The sequence below is a fragment of the Nyctereutes procyonoides genome, unplaced genomic scaffold (assembly GCF_905146905.1).
Source record: "Nyctereutes procyonoides isolate TBG_1078 unplaced genomic scaffold, NYPRO_anot_genome, whole genome shotgun sequence".
In the NCBI taxonomy this organism is placed as follows: domain Eukaryota; kingdom Metazoa; phylum Chordata; class Mammalia; order Carnivora; family Canidae; genus Nyctereutes; species Nyctereutes procyonoides.
In genome coordinates this window covers 217,080-224,025 of record NW_026575015.1, presented here as the reverse complement: position 1 = coordinate 224,025, position 6,946 = coordinate 217,080, and the positions used below count along the sequence as shown (strand labels likewise).

Genomic DNA, 6,946 nt, shown 5'->3' with positions numbered 1-6,946 from the left:
ATAAATTTTAAAAAGAATATTTTAATAAACATAGTAACAATTAACAGAACAACAGAAGAAAGCATAACCAAAAGCTAAAAGATGATAAAATAGTAAAGTAATTTCAAGACTGATTAAATCAAAGAAAAAAAAAAGTTTGAATAAACAAAGAAGAGACGGGACAAATTCAAAACATTAGCAATATGATAGACTTAAACCGAACTCAATTATCAATTACATTAAAATTAAATCATATAAAAACTCCTAGTAAAAAAAAAAGAAAGAAAGAAAAAGATCACCATACTGACTAAAATAAAATTACACATACACAGTCTACTCGAAATATGAAGAAACAATCTGAAAGCAAACGAAAGCAAACGGATGGAAAAATATTTACCATGTGAACACTGGAAATCAAAGTGGCTGCTACTAATTTTATCAGATAAAATAATTCTTAAAGCAAGAAACTCATTGGATATAAAGAAAATATTGTATAGTGATAAGTGGCTTAATTAAACAAGAAGACAAACAAATCCAGTTTTGATATGCACCAAAACATTGAGTTTCCAATTCAATCAGTGAGAAAAAGCAGTAAATTAAAGACGAAGTACAAAAGAGAAAAGAAAAATAATATTTAAATGAGGAAATATCAAAGAACAAAAACACACATATATTTAAAAAATCAAAATAGTCAAATGGTGGATCTTCAAAAAGAAATCTAAAATCAATAAACATCTAACGGAAGAGATCAAAATAAATGAAAATATCCAAATACCAGTATCAAGAATGGAGATAGGGATAGCACAAATATAAATACTAAAAATATAATAACAGTTAATTATATATAACTTTACGTCAATAGCTTAGAAATTTCAATAAAATAGACAAATTTCTTAGAAACTCAACTTACCAATACTAATACAAAATGAATAGAATATCTGAATAATTTTATATCAGTAAGAAAAAGCTAATCCAAAAATAAATAAAACCCTTGTCAGAAAGAAAATAACTGGGTCAGATGGTTCCACCAATGCCTTCTTCAAAATGCTTAAGAAATAGTATCAAATGTTTCAAAAAATCTCCCATAGAATAGAAAAATAAGAAACACTTCCTATCTCATTTTATGTAAGCAGTCTAATGCTGATACATAACCTACCAAGAATATTAGAAAGGAAAAATTAGAGAAAAGCCATTCCCATGAACATTAATACAAAAATTCTTAAAACATCGTTAGCAAATTTAATCTAGTTGATGTACAAATGGTTAATATTTGATAATAAAGTGGGATTTATTTATGGAAAACCATTCCTTATGATTTATCATATTAACCAAATAAAGGACAAAACCAAAAGAGCTAGAAAAATCATTTTCTAAAATTCAGTGCCGTTTCATTATTAAAATTATATTCTCATTAAATTGGAGTAAACAACTTTTTAAAACTACAACTTAAGAGAATCTACAAAAAATATTATTGCAAATATTACACTGAAAGATAAAATGTTGCCTGTTTTCTCACTAATTATATATACTTTTAAAATTCAGAACAAAATTAGATAAAGATCAGAAACACTGCAACACTACTATTGAAATTTCAGGGAAAGTTTTTAGCTTTTACAATCAGATAGGAAAAAAAACAAAACAATAATAATTGTTGGAAAAAAGAAACTAATTTAGTTTTACTGATTTAGGAAGGTTCCTAAGGTCAAAATGTGAAAAATCCTAAGGTAAACATACATACATCTATATAAAAAGACATACATATAGTAAATGATGACTGAGCTTTTTTCCCCATCAGATGGACAATGCTGAGGTCTTTGAACACTTGCCAGTTAGTTCTGATGCACCGGCCTCAGGAGGCCCGGCCACGTTCTTCCGACCGTGCGAAGTTGGCGACTGATGCCCCTTGCTCTGTTGGTTCCCAGGTCTGCGCGATCACAGGGTACGGAATGGATCTCGGAGGAGGGCGTCGCTGCTGGGCCTTCAAGAGAGCCCGCGGTACATCCCTAGAGCCATCGGTCTCCTGATCCCCGGCGTTTAATGTTGACAAGAGACTTCGAGTGGACCAGGAGTGGGAAGGAGTTGGCCTGGAGCCCTGTGAAGCCACAGGGCAGTAAATAGATGGCAGCCTGATGTGCTTGGTTCAGTCTGTCCTGTTACAGGAGTTTCTCAACTTTGGAGTTTGGAATACAAGGCTGCTTGGAAAAGATTGACTGTATGCTTACCTGAGAAAGGGTGATCTTGCTGAATCCGTCTCCCAAAGCTTTTTTGTAATCTGAAATCCTCTAGATTTCTCTGACCATTTTGAAGAATTAAGGATTATGGTTAAACTTGGTAAAATTTTTTATTTGTATCTTTCCTATCTGAAGAAAATAAAATTCTTTAAATAAAAATTAAAAAAAGACATATATATTCGCACACACCTACATAAGAAGAAAAACTGAAGTGAAAATATCAGTGTCACTCATATACAAAAATATCAATATCAAATATCTTGAAATTATGTAATAAAAATAAGAAAGACCTTGAAATTGGAAAATCAGGAAATTACTGAAATTTAATAAGTAAATCAATGCACATGAAAATCACATTAGCAGATTAAAGACTGAATCTATCTATGATACCCATTCTGTCCAAGCTGATACATGGTTTCAACACAATCCTACATATACACATGTTTTCATCAATAAGTAGATTATAATATCTACATGGAAATGGAAAGGATATAGAACAACCAAAGTAATATTGAAAAACAAGAGCACAAGGTGAAGTTCTTTTAGTATCATAGTTCAAGACATTTCCACTATTACAACAATGGAAATCATTTTAAAAATTACATATTTATATATATAATATAGCATATATATGATGTATAAAATATGTAATGTATATATACATATATAATGTATATTACTAGAATTTATTATATCAGTATTCTATATATTTATTATGCATATAAATGTATATACTATATATATTATATATCTCACTAGATTGGTTGGGGGAAAGTGATCTTTTCAATAAATTCAATAAATAAATAAATTATATGGAAGAAAATGAACCTTACCTCCTCCTTTATACCATAACACAAAAAGTAATTATAGATTAAAAGCCAAATTAAAGCAAAAACGATCAGTCTTCTAGAATATAACACTGGAGACCTCATGGTTTGATAAAGGTAAAGGTTGACTATACAGAGCTCTAAAATCAATAACCATAAAGTAAAACACAGCTGAAATTTACTAATGGAATTCATTAAACTTAAATACTTTTCTTTTAACTAAGAGTAGGGTGACTAACAGTCCTAAGGGTTCCCAGGAGGTGGGATTTTCGTGCTATCTGGACAGTCTCCAAGCAAACCAGGATGGATGATCACCCCACTTGCAAACAGGATAATCATATTTGTGACTGTCATTAAGAAGAATAGGATGGAAATGATGCTTTGTGACTTCCTTTAAAGCTAATCATAAAAGGCGATTTAGCTTCTGACTTATCGTATGAGCACTAACATTGGAGCTCTGAGCTGTCCTGTGAGCAGCCTAACTGCCTTCAGGCCACCGTGCTGAGAGAACTCACAGGATGGTCCAGGACGGAGAGGTCAAATCCCAGAAACTACGAAAAAGGAGATGCTTAGCAAATCCCCTAGCTTCTCCACTCACCATCCACCATCTAACTACAACTTCAAAAGAGACCTGAAGCCAGGATTCGCTGCTAGTACATTCCCAAATTCCTAACCCAAAGAAACTGAGAAGTAGCAAAACAATTAATGTTGTTTTAAGCCTTTAGGTTCTGGAGAGAATCCTTATGCAGTGATAGGAACTGGAACAGTAACCTATTAAAAAAAAAAAAAAACCCTCAAACAAATTTTCCAATTTTTTTTTCATGTTCAATCCTTATTTTTCTCCACATGACATATTAAATAAGAAAAAATAGCAAAATATGATACCATATGTATGTATGTATGTATGTATGTATGTATGATGTGCATGACTGAATAAAATTTTGATGGAATCTCTGACCAACACCATTTTTACTTTATCTTTTTTTTAATTTTTATTTATTTATGATAGTCACACAGAGAGAGGGAGAGGCGGAGACACAGGCAGAGGGAGAAGCAGGCTCCATGCACCAGGAGCCCGATGCGGAACTCGATCCCGGGTCTCCAGGATCGCGCCCCGGGCCAAAGGCAGGCGATAAACCGCTGCGCCACCCAGGGATCCCCCATTTTTACTTTATATATGCATATACTATTTAATTTTAAAACATATTTACAAATGATATTTGCATATTTTAAAAATAAACTTATTTTTAAAAGTATTTTATTTTTTTAAATAAACTTATTTTTAATAGAAAAAGCTATTGGGGCCAACTATAACATGAAGGTTAAATATGAGCACCTAAAGCTATAGAGAAGGCTTTATAAGGAAAAGCTAAAATAAGAATTCCCTCTTAAAGATGTTTTCTTGACTATATCATGGAAGTAAAATAATGAATAAGATATATTACAGTTTATCATTATGATATTCCTTTGCTTATAATCAGTATAAATTAACTAGTTCACATGATTAATCATAATAATTCAGGCAATCATAAATAAAATTATTTCTCTAATTTTTTCATTGATTCTCAGTTCATGAATACAATAGTTAAACATTAAAACATTAATTTAGTAGTGAAGATTCATTTTCTTTAAAAATGATTAACAGTCTTTAAAGAAATATTATGGTAGAAAGTAAAAATGCAGTACATAGTGGATTTTGAAGTGCATACCCCCAAGATCCTTCTCCATAAATATTAGGTATAATAATTTGTGTGATTCATTATCAGATTCACATTTAATGCTTTGATACCAATACCAGCATTGTTTTAAAACTTTATGAAAAGTTTAAACTTTATGAAAATTCTTTAAGAACTTAGTGTTGTTATATAGTGTTTACGAAATAATATCAAATGTTTCAAAAAATCTCCCGCTTATATGGGGTTTCAGAAACAAAACAGAAGCAAATTGCCTCCACCTGCTGACCAAATTCTGCGTATTTTCTTCATCATGGCTTTTCACCCTTCTGTTAAGGACTATAGCAGAGTGGCAGCTTGGGGGTAAGAGAGACTTGTGTAGAAATAGGAAGTTATCCAACAGTAGTTCCTCTGCTATACAATGACTATTTTTTGAAGAAAGAGGAGACACAAACTACCCAGAAGGAAACATAATACATATAGTTTTATAAATATGAAACTTTGAAAACCATGTGGGTATGCATCAAAAATAAATGAGACCAGCTGTCAACATTGGTCATGGGTCGTCTTCCCTTTGTTCAATTCCCAAAGTATACAAATCAAGATAGAAAACAATAAATTACCCCTTGAAGTCATTTATGCTCATCTATTTGAATTATTTTATATCTAATGTGCAGTATCTAAAGCCCCTACTTAGAGTAGATCATAGATGCTTATGCAAAACCTCACCATGATTCTACTCCTAGGTGCAACTTACTACAAGTTTCAACATTAAACTAACTCACTGTTTCCTTCTCTTCTTTTTTCACTCTCTCTCATTCACTGGTGAAGTTAACTCTGAAATAAACAGAACTTCTATTGTACCTAGAAGAACAGAGAGGAATTTACTTACTGACTCCACAGAAATCATTACTGAATAGAAAAAATAATTATTTTTATTATCTCAAATATATTAAAAAATCAAATAAATGAATGTTGAATTATTGTGTGAACATTTCCTTTATATGTACATATACATTTGTTTTGTTAATAAATAAGCATTTTATTACTTTGTTGATTAATAGATTTTAAAATGAAGCTCTGGAAAAATATTTTGTCATAATGTTCATGATAGTTCTCCAAGGAGTATGAATTTTATTGGTCATTAGTAGAAATATACTTAAGAATGTTATTCAGTACAATTACCTTAAAACTACCCGCTAGCAAAATCAATTTTTATTTTACTAATAAGGAAAAAAAAAAGCTTTTGTTATGCTTTTGGCTTTATAACAGAACCTGAAAACATGTGGAGACTCTAAAACGATCCTTCTTTTGATTTTTTTTTAAGTGTGACCCACCTCCATCCAACTGAGACTTTCTCACTCCTAATTCCAGGTTTAGTTCCCATGCTTATTTTCTTATCTTTTATAAAGCATTATACAAAGTCTCAGAGCTGTTAGGACTCAGGACTAGTTTCTAAGACAGGCTTTGCTTGTAAGAAACAGCTGTCAGAAGTGACAGGATACAATTGTTAAAACGTCTAAAATAAAGGCTAAATAAATGCCTACATATAAAGTGGTATTTTTCTTCTATGTCTAAACAAAGCATTTTCTCTCCATTCATGTTGCTTGCTAGACTCAGTATGTCACCTGCCTCATTCTTATTAAAATGAATTATCAGTGCAATGTCGCACATGATCAGTGAAATCCAAGGGAAAATTACCTATACTACGACTTAAAGACATAGCACAGAACCACTTCATGATTTTAGTGTTGCTAAAATAATCCACTGTGATCATTTTACTGGCAGAACATATTACATTGGGTTTTATTTGGTGGGAGGGAGTGTACTACTATTCAGTGGGTTTTGATTTATCATATTTAATTTATTCAATGGGTTTTGATTTATCATATTTAATTTAAATGTAGGGATTTGACATGTAAATTTTAAAGTTTATAGATCTCAGTTGGAGAGTTAACAGGGGAGCATAAAACAAATATAATTCAAGAGGGGTCTTGGTAAATAGGAAAAATAAAAATAAAATTTTGGGACAGAACAGGATAAACTAAAAATTCAATGAATGGAAACCTCTGGCACTATGGTCAGGTAACCTAAATTGGGAGACAAAACGGTGTTGGGGAAAAAAAAAAAAGAAATGCGAAATTAACATAATAATCAGAAAGCAATTTTCTGCCTTAGAATTTAGGCTTTAGCAGATTAGGTCCTTGAGAAACATGAAAATGATTACAGACATTTC

At 31.4% G+C, this 6,946-nt stretch overlaps 1 non-coding gene across 1 annotated transcript; it reads left to right on the top strand.

Annotated features, from left to right (window-relative positions):
* Positions 1-1,742: 1,742 nt before the first annotated feature.
* LOC129520212 (small nucleolar SNORD12/SNORD106) lies at positions 1,743-1,821 on the top strand. Its single transcript, XR_008666532.1, has one exon. It is a non-coding gene; the product is annotated as a small nucleolar SNORD12/SNORD106 (small nucleolar RNA).
* The last annotated feature ends 5,125 nt before the right edge of the window (positions 1,822-6,946 follow it).